The following is a 22,588-nucleotide window of genomic DNA, read 5'->3' as shown; positions in this document are numbered from 1 at the left end:
AGAACAGGGATGACCAGAAATTGTAGAAATTATCAATGATGGTCATCCACTGAAAAGTTGGTTGGTCACAATTGAGAGTAACACTTAAGCAAACTAGGGATGGCCATCAACCATCAATGACTTCAAATCATCGATGGTCTGTATCCGATGTTGAATACTTTTGCAATCAATGGCAGAGAACCAGATGGGTTTCTGCCATCTATGGGGGATGTGGGGCTGATGGTGATTTTTTTTTATTGTAGCAGGAGTTGGGAGTGGATGGATGGCCAGGCGGACCTCACCAGTCACAACACTCACCAGTGCTGCCGGTGCTGTGTAGGGTGCTGACAGTCTCCTTAAGATGAGTGCACACGGCAGGAGGTGGAGCAGAGCCAGCGGCAACAAGCAGAGCAGACATGCTCAGCTGTCAGTCAGCAATAAGCAGTACCTTCTCTCCCCGCCCACCGTATCTATCTATCTTCATAGCAAAGAAACACCAATTCCCGCTGCAGCAGGTGAGCCCACTGAACCGATGTCCTTCCTGTGGCCGAGGGGAGCTAAACTGCGCATTCACAGAGGAAATTTTTGCTCGCTGACTATTTCTACAGTAAAATTCCTTCTGCACATGTGTGGCTATTCACTAGCAAGAACCATCAATGGTAAATGGTAGCATAGTTTCCAACCATCGATGGTTCTACTGCTGGCTACAGATGGCTACTGAGTTGCTGTCTCAACACAATGACTCGAATCATTTAGAAGTTGGAATGATTGGAGTCACTCACAGTTTGGTGCGTTGAGACAGCCCCCAGTAGCCTCTCTCAGTCAGTCACAGTGATTGGGTGGCAGCACTCATGGCTGACACCCACTGGGAGGGAGCGGTGTGAGGCTGCTCAGTGTCAGAGCTGCTGCTGTCTGTGCCTGACTTCCTCATACCCTCCATCTGGACCATTTTGGCAGGTACAGTACCTTTTTTTTAATGGTCTGTACCAATTTTTGGCTCTCCAAACTTCCATTGAAAGTTAAGGAAAAGGGGTGTGGCCACACCCCATTTACCCGTGACCACGCCCCCTTTTAGAATTTGTACCGATTTTTATGTGTAAAATGTTGGAGGGTATGCTTCCTGTGACACTGAGTTGAGACAGTGCACAACTCAGTGGAAATTTATCAGATTCATTACTGATTCATTCAGTGCAGCTGAATTGCCGACCCACTCCCAGATGTCTGAGTCGGGTGCTGATCATTGCGTCGACCCTGTGTAGGTCGACAGTCACTAGGTCGAGAGTGAGTAGGTTGACACTTAAGGTCGACATGGTCATTAGGTCGACAGTTTTATTGTTGTTGTTGTTGTTGTTTTTTTTGGGGGGGGGGGTTCTTGATCTGAATTTAATCTGGGACCACCGACAGTTGAACCACGTTCACTCGCTATGCTTTGGGCACGGTGACTCACAGCGCTCGCCACCAGGTTTATAACCAGCTTTATGCCCACTTGGATAGAGGAAGTATGAAAAGGTACTAAAAACCCACTAAAAACCTGTGTCGACCTTTTGTGTGGCAACATAATGACTATGTCAACCTAATCATGTGTCGACGTCAATCAGTGTCGACCTACTCACTGTCAACCTTCAGTGGTTGACCACCAGATACCGTTTGAGTCACTCCTTCTGAGAGTCCCAGCACGTGCACAATCTGTAATGCATTACAAAAGAAAAGAGCCATGTACTGAGACACTACACTGAGCTCAGTTCACTGTACCTCTTTGCCCATGAGTACTTGTTGTGGCCATCAGATTCAGATAACCAAGGACACGCCACCGACTCGCTAAAACAAACAAGAAAAGAAATTTGCAAATTTCTAATCAGTTAACTAATTAGAGATGGCTACTGACTCACTGTCTCAACACAGTGACTGGAATCATCAGGAAGTATGAATGATTCGAGTCACTCACTGTGTAATGAGTGGAGACAGCTGCAGCAGCAGCCTCTCTCAGCCAGAGGGAGGAGACTCAGTGTGTCCTTCAGTCAGTGTGTTCTGCTGAGTGTCTTTAGCTGTGATTGGCCAGAGGCTATACCAGGTGACACCCAGTGGGAGGGGGGAGGGAGCAGTCACGACTCACCAGTCAGTGAGTGCTGTGCTGCTGTGCCTGATCCATGTCATGAATCATGATTCATGCTGAGTCTGCCAGTGAGTTGAGACAGTTGTACACTGTGTAGACTCAGTGACTCAGTGGATGGATCTGATTCATGCAGCATAAGCCTGCAGGAGGTGGAGCCCCTGTGGTACAGGGCTCTCAGCTCAGTGCTCACTGATCCTGCTCAGTGTGCTTGTGGGTGGCAAACTCCCTGGAGGCTAGATAGTGGATAATATAATAAATACAAGGCCACCTAAGAAAAAGCCCACCTAAAATCATCCAATTAGCAAAGTATGCAAAGTAAAAAAATAAGAATTTACTTACCGATAATTCTATTTCTCATAGTCTGTAGTGGATGCTGGGGACTCCGAAAGGACCATGGGGAATAGCGGCTCTGCAGGAGACTGGGCACAAAGTAAAAGCTTTAGGACTAGCTGGTGTGCACTGGCTCCTCCCCCTATGACTCTCCTCCAAGCCTCAGTTAGGATACTGTGCCCGGACGAGCGTACACAATAAGGAAGGATTTTGAATCCCGGGTAAGACTCATACCAGCCACACCAATCACACCGTACAACTTGTGATCTGAACCCAGTTAACAGCATGATAACAGAAGGAGCCTCTGAAAAGATGGCTCACAACAACAATAACCCGATTTTTGTAACAATAACTATGTACCAGTATTGCAGACAATCCGCACTTGGGATGGGCGCCCAGCAGCCACTACGGACTATGAGAAATAGAATTATCGGTAAGTAAATTCTTATTTTCTCTAACGTCCTAGTGGATGCTGGGGACTCCGAAAGGACCATGGGGATTATACCAAAGCTCCCAAACGGGCGGGAGAGTGCGGATGACTCTGCAGCACCGAATGAGAGAACTCCAGGTCCTCCTCAGCCAGGGTATCAAATTTGTAGAATTTAGCAAACGTGTTTGCCCCTGACCAAGTAGCTGCTCGGCAAAGTTGTAAAGCCGAGACCCCTCGGGCAGCCGCCCAAGATGAGCCCACTTTCCGTGTGGAATGGGCTTTTACAGATTTTGGCTGTGGCAGGCCTGCCACAGAATGTGCAAGCTGAATTGTACTACAAATCCAACGAGCAATCGTCTGCTTAGAAGCAGGAGCACCCAGCTTGTTGGGTGCATACAGGATAAACAGCGAGTCAGATTTTCTGACTCCAGCCGTCCTGGAAACATATATTTTCAGGGCCCTGACTACGTCCAGCAACTTGGAATCCTCCAAGTCCCTAGTAGCCGCAGGCACCACAATAGGTTGGTTTAAGTGAAATGCTGAAACCACCTTAGGGAGAAATTGAGGACGAGTCCTCAATTCTGCCCTGTCCGTATGAAAAATTAGGTAAGGGCTTTTATAGGATAAAGCCGCCAATTCTGATACACGCCTGGCTGAAGCCAGGGCTAACAGCATTACCACTTTCCATGTGAGATATTTCAAGTCCACAGTGGTGAGTGGTTCAAACCATTGTGATTTTAGGAATCCCAACACTACATTGAGATCCCAAGGTGCCACTGGAGGCACAAAAGGAGGCTGTATATGCAGTACTCCCTTGACAAACGTCTGAACTTCAGGAACAGAAGCTAGTTCTTTTTGGAAGAATATCGACAGGGCCGAAATTTGAACCTTAATGGACCCTAATTTGAGGCCCATAGACAGTCCTGTTTGCAGGAAATGCAGGAATCGACCCAGTTGAAATTCCTCCGTAGGGGCCTTCCTGGCCTCGCACCACGCAACATATTTACGCCAAATACGGTGATAATGTTGTACGGTTACATCCTTCCTGGCTTTGATCAGGGTAGGGATGACTTCATCCGGAATGCCTTTTTCCTTCAGGATCCGGCGTTCAACCGCCATGCCGTCAAACGCAGCCGCGGTAAGTCTTGGAACAGACATGGTCCCTGCTGGAGCAGGTCCTGTCTTAGAGGTAGAGGCCACGGGTCTTCCGTGAGCATCTCTTGAATTTCCGGGTACCAAGTCCTTCTTGGCCAATCCGGAGCCACGAGTATAGTCTTTACTCCTCTCCTTCTTATGATTCTCAGTACTTTTGGTATGAGAGGAAGAGGAGGGAACACATACACTGACCGGTACACCCACGGTGTTACCAGAGCGTCCACAGCTATTGCCTGAGGGTCCCTTGACCTGGAGCAATATCTGTCCAGTTTTTTGTTGAGGCGAGACGCCATCATGTCCACCTTTGGTTTTTCCCAACGATTTACAATCATGTGGAAGACTTCTGGGTGAAGTCCCCACTCCCCCGGGTGAAGATCGTGTCTGCTGAGGAAGTCTGCTTCCCAGTTGTCCACTCCCGGAATGAACACTGCTGACAGTGCTATCACATGATTTCCGCCCAGCGAAGAATCCTTGCCACTTCCGTCATTGCCCTCCTGCTTCTTGTGCCGCCCTGTCTGTTTACGTGGGCGACTGCCGTGATGTTGTCCGACTGGATCAATACTGGCTGACCCTGAAGCAGAGGCCTTGCCTGACTTAGGGCATTGTAAATGGCCCTTAGTTCCAGGATATTTATGTGAAGTGACGTTTCCATGCTTGACCACAAGCCCTGGAAATTTTTTCCCTGTGTGACTGCTCCCCAGCCTCTCAGGCTGGCATCCGTGGTCACCAGGACCCAATCCTGAATGCCGAATCTGCGGCCCTCTAGGAGATGAGCACTCTGTAACCACCACAGGAGAGACACCCTTGTCCTTGGAGACAGGGTTATCTGCTGATGCATTTGAAGATGCGATCCGGACCATTTGTCTAGCAGATCCAACTGAAAAGTTCTTGCGTGGAATCTGCCAAATGGAATCGCTTCGTAAGAAGCCACCATCTTTCCCAGGACCCTTGTGCACTGATGCACTGACACCTGGCCTGGTCTTAGGAGTTTCCTGACTAGGTCGGATAACTCCCTGGCTTTCTCTTCCGGGAGAAACACCTTTTTCTGTACTGTGTCCAGAATCATCCCTAGGAACAGCAGACGTGTCGTCGGAATCAGCTGCGATTTTGGAATATTTAGAATCCATCCGTGCTGTCGTAGTACTATTTGAGATAGTGCTACTCCGACCTCTAACTGTTCTCTGGACCGTGCCCTTATCAGGAGATCGTCCAAGTAAGGGATAATTAAGACGCCTTTTCTTCGAAGAAGAATCATCATTTCGGCCATTACCTTGGTAAAGACCCGGGGTGCCATGGACAATCCAAACGGCAGCGTCTGAAACTGATAGTGACAGTTCTGTACCACAAACCTGAGGTACCCTTGGTGAGAAGGGCAAATTGGGACATGGAGGTAAGCATCCTTGATGTCCAGAGACACCATGTAGTCCCCTTCTTCCAGGTTCGCTATCACTGCTCTGAGTGACTCCATCTTGAACTTGAACCTTTTTATGTAAGTGTTCAAGGCTTTCAGATTTAAAATGGGTCTCACCGAACCGTCCAGCTTCGGTACCACAAACAGCGTGGAGTAATACCCCTTTCCCTGTTGTAGGAGGGGTACCTTGATTATCACTTGCTGGGAATACAGCTTGTGAATGGCTTCCAATACCGCCTCCCTGTCGGGGGTAGACGTTGGTAAAGCAGACTTCAGGAACCGGCGAGGGGGAGACGTCTCGAATTCCAATTTGTACCCCTGAGATACTACCTGCAGGATCCAGGGGTCCACTTGCGAGTGAGCCCACTGTGCGCTGAAATTCTTGAGACGGGCCCCCACCGTGCCTGAGTCCGCTTGTAAGGCCCCAGCGTCATGCTGAGGACTTGGCAGAAGCGGGGGAGGGCTTCTGTTCGTGGGAAGAAGCTGTCTGTTGCAGTCTTTTTCCCCTTCCTCTGCCCCGGGGCAGATATGAGTGGCCTTTTGCCCGCTTGCCCTTATGGGGACGAAAGGACTGAGCCTGAAAAGACGGTATCTTTTTCTGCTGCGAGGTGACTTGGGGTAAAAAGGTGGATTTCCCAGCCGTTGCCGTGGCCACCAGGTCCGATAGACCGCCCCCAAATAACTCCTCCCCTTTATACGGCAATACTTCCATATGCCGTTTGGAATCCGCATCCCCTGACCACTGTCGCGTCCATAATCCTCTTCTGGCAGAAATGGACATCGCACTTACTCTTGATGCCAGAGTGCAAATGTCTCTCTGTGCATCTCGCATATATAGGAATGCATCCTTTAAATGCTCTATAGTCAATAATATATTGTCCCTGTCCAGGGTATCGATATTTTCAGTCAGGGAATCCGACCAAGCCACCCCAGCACTGCACATCCAGGCTGAGGCGATTGCTGGTCGCAGTATAACACCAGTATGAGTGTATATACTTTTAAGGATATTTTCCAGCCTCCTATCTGCTGGCTCCTTAAGGGCGGCCTTTTCTGGAGACGGTAACGCCACTTGTTTTGATAAGCGTGTGAGCGCCTTATCCACCCTAGGGGGTGTTTCCCAACGAGCCCTAACCTCTGGTGGGAAGGGATATAGTGCCAATAATTTTTTAGAAATTAGCAGTTTTTTGTCGGGGGTAACCCACGCTTCATCACACACTTCATTCAATTCATCTGATTCAGGAAAAACTACGGGTAGTTTTTTCACACCCCACATAATACCCCTTTTTGTGGTACTTGCAGTATCAGAGATGTGCAAAACCTCCTTCATTGCCGTGATCATGTAACGTGTGGCCCTACTGGAAAATAAGAATTTACTTACCGATAATTCTATTTCTCGGAGTCCGTAGTGGATGCTGGGGTTCCTGAAAGGACCATGGGGAATAGCGGCTCCGCAGGAGACAGGGCACAAAAGTAAAGCTTTTACAGGTCAGGTGGTGTGTACTGGCTCCTCCCCCTATGACCCTCCTCCAGACTCCAGTTAGGTACTGTGCCCGGACGAGCGTACACAATAAGGGAGGATTTTGAATCCCGGGTAAGACTCATACCAGCCACACCAATCACACCGTACAACTTGTGATCTAAACCCAGTTAACAGTATGATAACAGAGGAGCCTCTGAAAGATGGCTTCCTAAACAATAACCCGAATTAGTTAACAATAACTATGTACAAGTATTGCAGATAATCCGCACTTGGGATGGGCGCCCAGCATCCACTACGGACTCCGAGAAATAGAATTATCGGTAAGTAAATTCTTATTTTCTCTATCGTCCTAAGTGGATGCTGGGGTTCCTGAAAGGACCATGGGGATTATACCAAAGCTCCCAAACGGGCGGGAGAGTGCGGATGACTCTGCAGCACCGAATGAGAGAACTCCAGGTCCTCCTTTGCCAGGGTATCAAATTTGTAAAAATTTACAAACGTGTTCTCCCCTGACCACGTAGCTGCTCGGCAGAGTTGTAATGCCGAGACCCCTCGGGCAGCCGCCCAAGATGAGCCCACCTTCCTTGCGGAATGGGCCTTAACAGATTTAGGCTGTGGCAGGCCTGCCACAGAATGTACAAGTTGAATTTTGTTACAAAACCAACGAGCAATCGACTGCTTAGAAGCAGGTGCACCCAACTTGTTGGGTGCATACAGTATAAACAGCGAGTCAGATTTTCTGACTCCAGCCGTCCTTTAAATGTATATTTTTAAGGCTCTGACAACGTCCAACAACTTGGAGTCCTTCAAGTCGTCTGTAGCCGCAGGCACTACAATAGGCTGGTTCAGGTGAAACGCTGATACCACCTTAGGGAGAAAATGCGGACGCGTCCGCAGCTCTGCCCTATGTCGAATGGAAAATTATATAAGGGCTTTTATAAGACAAAGCCGCCAGTTCAGATACTCTCCCGGCCGAAGCCAGGGCCAGTAACATAGTCACTTTCCATGTGAGATATTTCAAATCCACATTCTTTAGTGGTTCAAACCAATTGGATTTGAGGAAATCTAAAACTACATTTAGATCCCACGGTGCCACCTTAGGCACCACAGGAGGCTGTATATGCAGTACTCCTTTGATAAAAATCTGGACCTCAGGGACTGAGGCCAATTCTTTGTGGAAGAATATTGATAGGGCCGAAATTTGAACCTTAATAGATCCCAATTTGAGACCCATAGACAATCCTGATTGCAGGAAATGTAGGAAAACGACCCAGTTGAAATTCCTCCATCGGAGCACTCCGCTGCTCGCACCACGCAACATATTTTCGCCAAATACGGCGATAATGCTTCGCGGTGACTTCCTTCCTTGCCTTTATCAAGGTAGGAATGACTTCTTCTGGAATGCCTTTTCCTTTTAGGATCTGGCATTCAACGCCATGCCGTCAAACGCAGCCGCGGTAAGTCTTGAAAAAGACAAGGACCCTGCTGAAGCAGGTCCCTTCTCAGAAGTAGAGGCCACGGATCGTCCGTGACCATCTCTTGAAGTTCCGGGTACCAAGTCCTTCTTGGCCAATCCGGAGCCACTAGTCTTACTCCTCTTTGCCGTATAATCCTCAATACCTTTGGTATGAGAGGCAGAGGAGGAAACACATATACCGACTGGTACACCCAAGGTGTTACCAGCGCGTCCACAGCTATTGCCTGCGGATCTCTTGACCTGGCGCAATACCTGTCCAGTGTTTTGTTGAGGCGAGACGCCATCATGTCCACCATTGGTTTTACCCAACGGTTTAATAGCATGTGGAAAACTTCTGGATGAAGTCCCCACTCTCCCGGGTGAAGGTCGTGTCTGCTGAGGAAGTCTGCTTCCCAGTTGTCCACGCCCGGGATGAATACTGCTGACAGTGCTATCACGTGATTCTCCGCCCAGCGAAGGATCCTGGCAGCTTCTGCCATTGCCCTCCTGCTTCTTGCGCCGCCCTGTCTGTTTACATGGGCGACTGCCGTGATGTTGTCCGACTGGATCAACACCGGTCTTCCTTGAAGCAGAGGTTCCGCCTGGCTTAGAGCATTGTAGATTGCTCTTAGTTCCAGAATGCTTATGTGAAGAGACTTTTTCAGGCTCGACCACACTCCCTGGAAATTTCTTCCCTGTGTGACTGCTCCCCAGCCTCTCAGGCTGGCATCCGTGGTCACCAGGATCCAATCCTGCATGCCGAATCTGCGGCCCTCCAATAGATGAGCCTCCTGCAACCACCACAGAAGGAATACCCTTGTCCTCGGCGACAGGGTTATCCGCAGGTGCATCTGAAGATGCGACCCTGACCATTTGTCCAACAGATCCCTTTGCATGGAATCTGCCGAAAGGGATTGCTTCGTAAGAAGCTACCATTTTTTCCCAGGACTCTTGTGCATTGATGTACAGACACCTTTCCTGGTTTTAGGAGGTTCCTGACCAGGTCAGATAACTCCTTGGCTTTTTCTTCGGGAAGAAAAACCTTTTTCTGAACTGTGTCCAGAATCATCCCCAGGAACAGCAGACGAGTTGTCGGCATTAATTGGGATTTTTGGAATATTCAGAATCCATCCGTGCTGCTTTAGCACCTCTTGAGATAGTGCTAAACCCATCTCTAGCTGTTCTCTGGACCTTGCCCTTATTAGGAGATCGTCCAAGTATGGGATAATTAATACGCCTTTTCTTCGAAGAAGAAATATTATCTCGGCCATTACCTTTGTAAAGACCCGAGGTGCCGTGGACAAACCAAACGGCAGCGTCTGAAACTGATAGTGACAGTTTTGTACAACGAACCTGAGGTACCCCTGGTGTGAGGGGTAATTGGAACGTGGAGATACGCATCCTTGATGTCCAAGGATACCATAAAGTCCCCTTCTTCCAGGTTCGCTATCACTGCTCTGAGTGACTCCATCTTGAACTTGAACTTCTTTATGTATAGGTTCAAGGACTTCAGATTTAGAATAGGCCTTACCGAGCCATCCGGCTTCGGTACCACAAATAGAGTGGAATAATACCCCTTCCCTTGTTGTAGAAGAGGTACCTTGACTATCACCTGCTGAGAATACAGCTTGTGAATGGTTTCCAAAACCGTCTCCCTTTCTGAGGGGGACGTTGGTAAAGCAGACTTCAGGAAACGGCGAGGTGGCTCTGTCTCTAATTTCAACCTGTACCCCTGAGATATTATCTGCAGGATCCAGGGATTTACCTGCGAGTGAGCCCACTGCGCGCTGTAATTTTTGAGACGACCGCCTACCGCCCCCGAGTCCGCTTGCGAAGCCCCAGCGTCATGCTGAGGCTTTTGTAGAAGCCGGGGAGGGCTTCTGTTCCTGGGAAGGAGCTGCCTGTTGCTGTCTCTTCCCTCGTCCTCTGCCTCGTGGCAGATATGAATAGCCCTTTGCTCTCTTATTTTTAAAGGAACGAAAGGGCTGCGGTTGAAAGGTCGGTGCCTTTTTCTGTTGGGGAGTGACTTGAGGTAGAAAGGTGGATTTCCCGGCCGTAGCCGTGGCCACCAAATCCGATAGACCGACCTCAAATAACTCCTCTACGCATCGCCTGTCCACTGTCGTGTCCATAAAGCTCTTCTGGCCGAAATGGACATAGCACTTACCCGTGATGCCAGTGTGCAGATATCTCTCTGTGCATCACGCATATAAAGAAATGCATCCTTTATTTGTTCTAACGACAGTAAAATATTGTCCCTGTCCAGGGTATCAATATTTTCGATCAGGGACTCTGACCAAACTACCCCAGCACTGCACATCCCGGCAGTCGCAATAGCTGGTCGTAGTATAACACCTGCATGTGTGTATATACCTTTTTGGATATTTTCCATCCTCCTATCTGATGGATCTTTAAGTGCGTCCGTCTCAGGAGAGGGTAACGCCACTTGTTTTGATAAGCGTGTTAGCGCTTTGTCCACCCTAGGAGGTGTTTCCCAGCGCTCCCTAACCTCTGGCGGGAAAGGGTATAAAGCCAATAACTTCTTTGAAATTAGCAGTTTTTTATCGGGGCACCCCACGCTTCATCACACACGTCATTTAATTCTTCTGATTCGGTAAAAACTACTGGTAGTTTTTTCACACCCCACATAATACCCTGTTTAGTGGTACCTGTAGTATCAGCTAAATGTAACATCTCCTTTATTGCCAAAATCATATAACGTGTGGCCCTACTGGAAAATACGGTTGATTCGTCACCTTCACCACCGGAATCAGTGCCTGTGTCTGGGTCTGTGTCGACCGACTGAGGCAAGGGACGTTTTACAGCCCCTGACGGTGTTTGAGGCGCCTGGACAGACACTAATTGAGTGTCCGGCCGCCTCATGTCGGCAAACGACTGCTTAAGCGAGTTGACGCTATCCCGTAATTCCACAAATAAAGGCATCCATTCTGGTGTCGACCCCCTAGGAGGTGACATCCTCATATTTGGCAATTGCTCCGCCTCCACACCAATAACGTCCTCATACATGTCGACACACACGTACCGACACACAGCAGACACACAGGGAATGCTCTATACGAAGACAGGACCCACTAGCCCTTTGGGGAGACAGAGGGAGAGTCTGCCAGCACACACCAAAAAGCGCTATATATGACAGGGATAGCCTTATGATTAAGTGCTCCCTTATAGCTGCTTTTATATTAATATATTGCCATTTATTCTGCCCCCCCTCTCTGTTATACCCTGTTTCTGTAGTGCAGTGCAGGGGAGAGACCTGGGAGCCTTCCTGACCAGCGGAGCTGTGACAGAAAATGGCGCCGTGTGCTGAGGAGATAGGCCCCGCCCCTTTTTCGGCGGGCTCGTCTCCCGCTATTTAGTACATTTAGGCAGGGGTAAATATCTCCATATAGCCTCTGGGGCTATATGTGAGGTATTTTTAGCCTTTTTAAAGGTTTTCATTTGCCTCCCAGGGCGCCCCCCCCCAGCGCCCTGCACCCTCAGTGACTGCCGTGTGAAGTGTGCTGAGAGGAAAATGGCGCACAGCTGCAGTGCTGTGCGCTACCTTAAGAAGACTGCAGGAGTCTTCAGCCGCCGATTCTGGACCTCTTCTTGCTTCAGCATCTGTGAGGGGGCCGGCGGCGTGGCTCCGGTGACCATCCAGGCTGTACCTGTGATCGTCCCTCTGGAGCTTCATGTCCAGTAGCCAAGAAGCCAATCCATCCTGCACGCAGGTGAGTTCACTTCTTCTCCCCTCTGTCCCTCGTTGCAGTGATCCTGTTGCCAGCAGGAATCACTGTAAAATAAAAAACCTAAGCTAAACTCTCTAAGCAGCTCTTTATGAGAGCCACCTAGAATTGCACCCTTCTCGGCCGGGCACAAAAATCTAACTGGAGTCTGGAGGAGGGTCATAGGGGGAGGAGCCAGTACACACCACCTGACCTGTAAAAGCTTTACTTTTGTGCCCTGTCTCCTGCGGAGCCGCTATTCCCCATGGTCCTTTCAGGAACCCCAGCATCCACTTAGGACGATAGAGAAAATACGTTTGTTTCTTCACCGTCGACACTGGAGTCAGTGTCTGTGTCTGGGTCCGTGTCGACCCACTGAGGTAACGGGCGTTTAATAGCCCCTGACGGTGTTTGAGACGCCTGGACAGGCACTAACTGAGCTGCCGGCTGTCTCATGTCGTCAACAGTTTTCTGTAACGTGCCGACACTGTCACGTAATTCCTTAATTACGGACATCCATTCAGGTGTCGACTCCCTAGGGGGTGACATCACCATTATAGGCAATTGCTCCGCCTCCACATCATTTTCCTCCTCATACATGTCGACACACACGTACCGACACCCAGCACACACACAGGGAATGCTCTGATAGAGGACAGGACCCACTTAGCCCCTTGGGGAGACAGAGGGAGAGTTTGCCAGCACACACCAGAGCGCTATATATGTATAGGGACAACCTTACAATAAGTGTCTATCCCTTATAGCTGCTTATATCTGTTATTTTGCCAAATAAGTGCCCCCCTCTCTTTTTTACCCTGTTTCTGTAGTTGCAGGATGCAGGGGAGATTCTGGGAGCCTTCCTACCAGCGGAGCTGTGTGGGAAAAATGGCGCTGTGTGCTGAGGAGATAGACCCCGCCCCCTTCACGGCGGGCTCTTCTCCCGCTTTTTTCTGGAAAACTGGCAGGGGTTAAATACATCCATATAGCCCAGGAGCTATATGTGATGTATTTTTTGCCAAATAAGGTAAATTCATTGCTTCCCAGGGCGCCCCCCCCCAGCGCCCTGCACCCTCAGTGACCGAAGTGTGAAGTGTGCTGAGAGCAATGGCGCACAGCTGCAGTGCTGTGCGCTACCTTATGAAGACAGGAAAGTCTTCTGCCGCCGATTTATGGACCTCTTCTTGCTTCAGCATCTGTAAGGGGGCCGGCGGCGCGGCTCCGGGACCCATCCATGGCTGGGCCTGTGATCGTCCCTCTGGAGCTAATGTCCAGTAGCCTAAGAAGCCCAATCCACTCTGCACGCAGGTGAGTTCGCTTCTTCTCCCCTTAGTCCCTCGATGCAGTGAGCCTATTGCCAGCAGGTCTCACTGAAAATAAAAAACCTATTTAAACTTTTACTCTAAGCAGCTCAGGAGAGCCACCTAGATTGCACCCTTCTCGTTCGGGCACAAAATCTTAACTGAGGCTTGGAGGAGGGTCATAGGGGGAGGAGCCAGTGCACACCAGCTAGTCCTAAAGCTTTTACTTTGTGCCCAGTCTCCTGCGGAGCCGCTATTCCCCATGGTCCTTTCGGAGTCCCCAGCATCCACTAGGACGTTAGAGAAATAAAGTTTTTATTTGGTTTAGTTACAGACTGAATGATGTGTTTCATGGCTGTTAAGCTTTCTCTCCTCAGCCAGAAGTAATGTGCATATTCTGTAACTAGTATGCAATAAGTGGTTATTAATAATATATCAACATAACACTGAATCTATGTTAATATATTACATACTTGCCTACCTGGCCCTCTCCATGAGGGAGAAAATGCTCTGTTCCTGGACTTTCCTGGTAATGTATGATTGCCATCACCTGTGGTGAGCTAGTTAATTGATAAGAAAGGTGTTTCACCACAGGTGATGGCAATCATACATTACCAGGAAAGTCCAGGAACAGAGCATTTTCTCCCTCATGGAGAGGGTCAGGTAGGCAAGCATGATATATTAACTAACAATCAGTGCATAAGCAGCTGCATCCCCCAGATGCACTGCACAATCACTGCAGCTGAATAACTCCCTCCATGAGTCCAGCACTGATCTGCCAGCACTGGCAACTCACTGATTCATGTGCAGTCTCTGCAACACATTCCAGTACAAATGAGTCATGAGTCATGACTCATGTGCCGAGACACTTCACTGAACTGAGTCATGTGTCTCAAATCAACTCAGTTCAGTGAATCACTTTGCCCATGACTATAACTAATAGAGATGGCTACTGACTCTCTGTCTCAACACAGTGACTGGAATCATCAGGAAGTGTGAATGATTCGAGTCACTCATAGAGATGAGCGGGTTCGGTTTCTCTGAAACCGAACCCGCACGAACTTCATGTTTTTTTTACGGGTCCGAGCAGACTCGGATCCTCCCGCCTTGCTCGGTTAACCCGAGCGCGCCCGAACGTCATCATGACGCTGTCGGATTCTCGCGAGACTCGGATTCTATATAAGGAGCCGCGCGTCGCCGCCATTTTCACACGTGCATTGAGATTGATAGGGAGAGGACGTGGCTGGCGTCCTCTCCATTAGAAATTAGATTAGAAGAGAGAGAGAGATTGTGCAGAGTCAGACAGAGTTTACCACAGTGACCAGTGCAGTTGTTGTTAGTTAACTTTTATTTATTTTAATATAATATATCCGTTCTCTGCTATATCCGTTCTCTGCCTGAAAAAAAACGATACACAGCAGCAGCCAGTCACACAGTGTGACTCAGTCTGTGTGCACTCAGCTCAGCCCAGTGTGCTGCACATCAATGTATAAAAGGCAAAGCTTATAATAATTGTGGGGGAGACTGGGGAGCACTGCAGGTTGTTATAGCAGGAGCCCCCAGGAGTACATAATATTATATTAATTTAAAATTAAACAGTGCACACTTTTGCTGCAGGAGTGCCACTGCCAGTGTGACTAGTGGTGACCAGTGCCTGACCACCAGTATAGTAGTATATTGTTGTATGTATTGTATACTATCTCTTTATCAACCAGTCTATATTAGCAGCAGACACAGTACAGTGCGGTAGTTCACGGCTGTGGCTACCTCTGTGTCGGCAGTCGGAACTCGGCAGGCAGTCCGTCCATCCATAATTGTATTACAATATATACCACCTAACCGTGGTATTTTTTTTTCTTTCTTTATACCGTCGTCATAGTGTCATACTAGTTGTTACGAGTATACTACTATCTCTTTATCAACCAGTGTACAGTGCGGTAGTTCACGGCTGTGGCTACCTCTGTGTCGGCAGTCGGCAGGCAGTCCGTCCATCCATAATTGTATTATTATTATAATATATACCACCTAACCGTGGTTTTTTTTTCATTCTTTATACCGTCATAGTGTCATACTAGTTGTTACGAGTATACTACTATCTCTTTATCAACCAGTGTACAGTGCGGTAGTTCACGGCTGTGGCTACCTCTGTGTCGGCAGTCGGCAGGCAGTCCGTCCATCCATAATTGTATTATTATTATAATATATACCACCTAACCGTGGTTTTTTTTTCATTCTTTATACCGTCGTCATAGTGTCATACTAGTTGTTACGAGTATACTACTATCTCTTTATCAACCAGTGTACAGTGCGGTAGTTCACGGCTGTGGCTACCTCTGTGTCGGCAGTCGGCAGGCAGTCCGTCCATCCATAATTGTATTATTATTATAATATATACCACCTAACCGTGGTTTTTTTTTCATTCTTTATACCGTCGTCATAGTGTCATACTAGTTGTTACGAGTATACTACTATCTCTTTATCAACCAGTGTACAGTGCGGTAGTTCACGGCTGTGGCTACCTCTGTGTCGGCACTCGGCAGGCAGTCCGTCCATCCATAATTGTATTATTATTATAATATATACCACCTAACTGTGGTATTTTTTTTTCTTTCTTTATACCGTCGTCATAGTGTCATACTAGTTGTTACGAGTATACTACTATCTCTTTATCAACCAGTGTACAGTGCGGTAGTTCACGGCTGTGGCTACCTCTGTGTCGGCAGTCGGCAGGCAGTCCGTCCATCCATAATTGTATTATTATTATAATATATACCACCTAACTGTGGTATTTTTTTTTCTTTCTTTATACCGTCGTCATAGTGTCATACTAGTTGTTACGAGTATACTACTATCTCTTTATCAACCAGTGTACAGTGCGGTAGTTCACGGCTGTGGCTACCTCTGTGTCGGCAGTCGGCAGGCAGTCCGTCCATCCATAATTGTATTATTATTATAATATATACCACCTAACCGTGGTTTTTTTTTCCATTCTTTATACCGTCGTCATAGTGTCATACTAGTTGTTACGAGTATACTACTATCTCTTTATCAACCAGTGTACAGTGCGGTAGTTCACGGCTGTGGCTACCTCTGTGTCGGCAGTCGGCAGGCAGTCCGTCCATCCATAATTGTATTATTATTATAATATATACCACCTAACTGTGGTATTTTTTTTTCTTTCTTTATACCGTCGTCATAGTGTCATACTAGTTGTTACGAGTATACTACTATCTCTTTATCAACCAGTGTACAGTGCGGTAGTTCACGGCTGTGGCTACCTCTGTGTCGGCAGTCGGCAGGCAGTCCGTCCATCCATAATTGTATTATTATTATAATATATACCACCTAACCGTGGTATTTTTCTTTCTTTCTTTATACCGTCGTCATAGTGTCATACTAGTTGTTACGAGTATACTACTATCTCTTTATCAACCAGTGTACAGTGCGGTAGTTCACGGCTGTGGCTACCTCTGTGTCGGCACTCGGCAGGCAGTCCGTCCATCCATAATTGTATTATTATTATAATATATACCACCTAACCGTGGTTTTTTTTTCATTCTTTATACCGTCGTCATAGTGTCATACTAGTTGTTACGAGTATACTACTATCTCTTTATCAACCAGTGTACAGTGCGGTAGTTCACGGCTGTGGCTACCTCTGTGTCGGCAGTCGGCAGGCAGTCCGTCCATCCATAATTGTATTATTATTATAATATATACCACCTAACTGTGGTATTTTTTTTTCTTTCTTTATACCGTCGTCATAGTGTCATACTAGTTGTTACGAGTATACTACTATCTCTTTATCAACCAGTGTACAGTGCGGTAGTTCACGGCTGTGGCTACCTCTGTGTCGGCAGTCGGCAGGCAGTCCGTCCATCCATAATTGTATTATTATTATAATATATACCACCTAACCGTGGTTTTTTTATACCACCTAACCGTGGCAGTCCGTCCATAATTGTATACTAGTATCCAATCCATCCATCTCCATTGTTTACCTGAGGTGCCTTTTAGTTCTGCCTATAAAATATGGAGAACAAAAAAGTTGAGGTTCCAAAATTAGGGAAAGATCAAGATCCACTTCCACCTCGTGCTGAAGCTGCTGCCACTAGTCATGGCCGAGACGATGAAATGCCAGCAACGTCGTCTGCCAAGGCCGATGCCCAATGTCATAGTACAGAGCATGTCAAATCCAAAACACCAAATATCAGAAAAAAAAGGACTCCAAAACCTAAAATAAAATTGTCGGAGGAGAAGCGTAAACTTGCCAATATGCCATTTACCACACGGAGTGGCAAGGAACGGCTGAGGCCCTGGCCTATGTTCATGGCTAGTGGTTCAGCTTCACATGAGGATGGAAGCACTCAGCCTCTCGCTAGAAAACTGAAAAGACTCAAGCTGGCAAAAGCACCGCAAAGAACTGTGCGTTCTTTGAAATCCCAAATCCACAAGGAGAGTCCAATTGTGTCGTTTGCGATGCCTGACCTTCCCAACACTGGACGTGAAGAGCATGCGCCTTCCACTATTTGCATGCCCCCTGCAAGTGCTGGAAGGAGCACCCGCAGTCCAGTTCCTGATAGTCAGATTGAAGATGTCAGTGTTGAAGTACACCAGGATGAGGAGGATATGGGTGTTGCTGGCGCTGGGGAGGAAATTGACCAGGAGGATTCTGATGGTGAGGTGGTTTGTTTAAGTCAGGCACCCGGGGAGACACCTGTTGTCCGTGGGAGGAATATGGCCGTTGACATGCCTGGTGAAAATACCAAAAAAATCAGCTCTTCGGTGTGGAGGTATTTCACCAGAAATGCGGACAACAGGTGTCAAGCCGTGTGTTCCCTTTGTCAAGCTGTAATAAGTAGGGGTAAGGACGTTAACCACCTCGGAACATCCTCCCTTATACGTCACCTGCAGCGCATTCATAATAAGTCAGTGACAAGTTCAAAAACTTTGGGTGACAGCGGAAGCAGTCCACTGACCAGTAAATCCCTTCCTCTTGTAACCAAGCTCACGCAAACCACCCCACCAACTCCCTCAGTGTCAATTTCCTCCTTCCCCAGGAATGCCAATAGTCCTGCAGGCCATGTCACTGGCAAGTCTGACGAGTCCTCTCCTGCCTGTGATTCCTCCGATGCATCCTTGCGTGTAACGCCTACTGCTGCTGGCGCTGCTGTTGTTGCCGCTGGGAGTCGATGGTCATCCCAGAGGGGAAGTCGTAAGCCCACTTGTACTACTTCCAGTAAGCAATTGACTGTTCAACAGTCCTTTGCGAGGAAGATGAAATATCACAGCAGTCATCCTACTGCAAAGCGGATAACTGAGTCCTTGACAACTATGTTGGTGTTAGACGTGCGTCCGGTATCCGCCGTTAGTTCACAGGGAACTAGACAATTTATTGAGGCAGTGTGCCCCCGTTACCAAATACCATCTAGGTTCCACTTCTCTAGGCAGGCGATACCGAGAATGTACACGGACGTCAGAAAAAGACTCACCAGTGTCCTAAAAAATGCAGTTGTACCCAATGTCCACTTAACCACGGACATGTGGACAAGTGGAGCAGGGCAGGGTCAGGACTATATGACTGTGACAGCCCACTGGGTAGATGTATGGACTCCCGCCGCAAGAACAGCAGCGGCGGCACCAGTAGCAGCATCTCGCAAACGCCAACTCTTTCCTAGGCAGGCTACGCTTTGTATCACCGCTTTCCAGAATACGCACACAGCTGAAAACCTCTTACGGCAACTGAGGAAGATCATCGCGGAATGGCTTACCCCAATTGGACTCTCCTGTGGATTTGTGGCATCGGACAACGCCAGCAATATTGTGTGTGCATTAAATATGGGCAAATTCCAGCACGTCCCATGTTTTGCACATACCTTGAATTTGGTGGTGCAGAATTTTTTAAAAAACGACAGGGGCGTGCAAGAGATGCTGTCGGTGGCCAGAAAAATTGCGGGACACTTTCGGCGTACAGGCACCACGTACAGAAGACTGGAGCACCACCAAAAACTACTGAACCTGCCCTGCCATCATCTGAAGCAAGAAGTGGTAACGAGGTGGAATTCAACCCTCTATATGCTTCAGAGGTTGGAGGAGCAGCAAAAGGCCATTCAAGCCTATACAATTGAGCACGATATAGGAGATGGAATGCACCTGTCTCAAGTGCAGTGGAGAATGATTTCAACGTTGTGCAAGGTTCTGATGCCCTTTGAACTTGCCACACGTGAAGTCAGTTCAGACACTGCCAGCCTGAGTCAGGTCATTCCCCTCATCAGGCTTTTGCAGAAGAAGCTGGAGGCATTGAAGAAGGAGCTAACACGGAGCGATTCCGCTAGGCATGTGGGACTTGTGGATGCAGCCCTTAATTCGCTTAACAAGGATTCACGGGTGGTCAATCTGTTGAAATCAGAGCACTACATTTTGGCCACCGTGCTCGATCCTAGATTTAAAGCCTACCTTGGATCTCTCTTTCCGGCAGACACAGGTCTGCTGGGGTTGAAAGACCTGCTGGTGACAAAATTGTCAAGTCAAGCGGAACGCGACCTGTCAACATCTCCTCCTTCACATTCTCCCGCAACTGGGGGTGCGAGGAAAAGGCTCAGAATTCCGAGCCCACCCGCTGGCGGTGATGCAGGGCAGTCTGGAGCGACTGCTGATGCTGACATCTGGTCCGGACTGAAGGACCTGACAACGATTACGGACATGTCGTCTACTGTCACTGCATATGATTCTCTCAACATTGATAGAATGGTGGAGGATTATATGAGTGACCGCATCCAAGTAGGCACGTCACACAGTCCGTACTTATACTGGCAGGAAAAAGAGGCAATTTGGAGGCCCTTGCACAAACTGGCTTTATTCTACCTAAGTTGCCCTCCCACAAGTGTGTACTCCGAAAGAGTGTTTAGTGCCGCCGCTCACCTTGTCAGCAATCGGCGTACGAGGTTACATCCAGAAAATGTGGAGAAGATGATGTTCATTAAAATGAATTATAATCAATTCCTCCGCGGAGACATTGACCAGCAGCAATTGCCTCCACAAAGTACACAGGGAGCTGAGATGGTGGATTCCAGTGGGGACGAATTGATAATCTGTGAGGAGGGGGATGTACACGGTGATATATCGGAGGGTGAAGATGAGGTGGACATCTTGCCTCTGTAGAGCCAGTTTGTGCAAGGAGAGATTAATTGCTTCTTTTTTGGGGGGGGTCCAAACCAACCCGTCATATCAGTCACAGTCGTGTGGCAGACCCTGTCACTGAAATGATGGGTTGGTTAAAGTGTGCATGTCCTGTTTTGTTTATACAACATAAGGGTGGGTGGGAGGGCCCAAGGATAATTCCATCTTGCACCTCTTTTTTCTTTTCTTTTTCTTTGCATCATGTGCTGATTGGGGAGGGTTTTTTGGAAGGGACATCCTGCGTGACACTGCAGTGCCACTCCTAGATGGGCCCGGTGTTTGTGTCGGCCACTAGGGTCGCTTATCTTTCTCACACAGTCAGCTACCTCATTGCGCCTCTTTTTTTCTTTGCGTCATGTGCTGTTTGGGGAGGGTTTTTTGGAAGGGACATCCTGCGTGACACTGCAGTGCCACTCCTAGATGGGCCCGGTGTTTGTGTCGGCCACTAGGGTCGCTTATCTTACTCACACAGCGACCTCGGTGCAAATTTTAGGACTAAAAATAATATTGTGAGGTGTGATGTGTTCAGAATAGGCTGAAAATGAGTGTAAATTATGTTTTTTGAGGTTAATAATACTTTGGGATCAAAATTACCCCCAAATTCTATGATTTAAGCTGTTTTTTAGGGTTTTTTGAAAAAAACACCCGAATCCAAAACACACCCGAATCCGACAAAAAAAATTCGGTGAGGTTTTGCCAAAACGCGGTCGAACCCAAAACACGGCCGCGGAACCGAACCCAAAACCAAAACACAAAACCCAAAAAATTTCAGGCGCTCATCTCTAGTCACTCACTGTTTCATGAGTCGAGACAGCAGCAGCAGCAGCAGCTTCTCTCAGACAGAGGGAGGAAACTCTGTGTCCTGTGTCCTTCAGTCAGTGTGTTCTGCTGTCTTTAGCTGTGATTGGCCAGAGGCTATACCAGGTGACACCCAGTGGGAGGGGGGAGGGAGCAGTCACGACTCACCAGTCAGTGAGTGCTCTGCTGCTGTGCCTGATCCATGTCATGAATCATGATTCATCCTGAGTCTGCCAGTGAGGGAGACAGTTGTACACTGTGTAGACTCAGTGACTCAGTGAATGAATCTGATTCATGCAGCAGGAGGTGGAGCCCCTGTGGTACAGGGCTCTCGGCTCAGTGCTCACTGATCCTGCTCAGTGTGATTGTGGGTGGCAAACTCCCTGGAGGCTAGATAGTGGATAATATAATAAATCCAAGGCCACCTAAAATCATCCAATTAGCAAAGTATGCAAGATAAAAAAAAAAAAAAACGTTTTTATTTGGTTTAGTTACAGAATGAATGATGTGTTTCATGGCTGTTAAGCTTTCTCTCCTCAGCCAAAAGTAATGTCATATTCTATAACTAGTATGCAATAAGTGGTTATTAATAATATATCAACATAACAGTAAATCTATGTTAACATATTATTAACAATCAGGGCATAAGCAGCTGCCTCCCCCAGATACACTGTACAATCACTGCAGCTGAATAACTCCATGAGTCCAGCACTGATCCTCCAGCACTGGCAACTCACTGATTCATGTGCAGTCTCTGCAACACATTCCACTACAGATGAGTCATGACTCATGTGCCGAGACACTGACTCCAGACACTTCACTGAACTGAGTCATGTGTCTCAGCTCAGCTCAGTGAATCACTTTGCCCATGACTAATAACTAATGCATATAAAAAACATTACCAAATCCACTCCTTTCTTTTGTTCAAGAATCAGAGGAGTAATGTGCTGAGTCGTAACAGAGGAACTGCACATATCACACAGGCGTGTGAACTCTCACTCATCATGTTTATGAACCAGAAGGATCGGAACGATAACTTTTGCAGAGAAACACCCAATATACCATGATTCTCGGTGACATTAGGGCGACTCCCTACACATACACCCCTTATCATCCACAGATATCACACCCGCCGCCACATACCCGGCGCGCACGATGCGGGGACCCCAGACACATTATACATCATTAATCTCTAAACACTCTGTAACAATTTATGCATGTTAATATATTCAAA

The 22,588-nt window shown here is 47.9% G+C and overlaps 1 non-coding gene across 1 annotated transcript; it reads right to left on the bottom strand.

Annotated features, from left to right (window-relative positions):
• Positions 1-22,283: 22,283 nt before the first annotated feature.
• Positions 22,284-22,379, bottom strand: LOC134938910 (small nucleolar RNA U13). Its single transcript, XR_010181350.1, has one exon. It is a non-coding gene; the product is annotated as a small nucleolar RNA U13 (small nucleolar RNA).
• Between the last annotated feature and the right edge of the window lie 209 nt (positions 22,380-22,588).

This window comes from Pseudophryne corroboree, chromosome 6 (genome assembly GCF_028390025.1).
Source record: "Pseudophryne corroboree isolate aPseCor3 chromosome 6, aPseCor3.hap2, whole genome shotgun sequence".
Taxonomy (NCBI): domain Eukaryota; kingdom Metazoa; phylum Chordata; class Amphibia; order Anura; family Myobatrachidae; genus Pseudophryne; species Pseudophryne corroboree.
The sequence above is the reverse complement of the archived record's forward strand: the minus strand, read 5'-3'. Positions and strand labels throughout refer to the sequence as shown.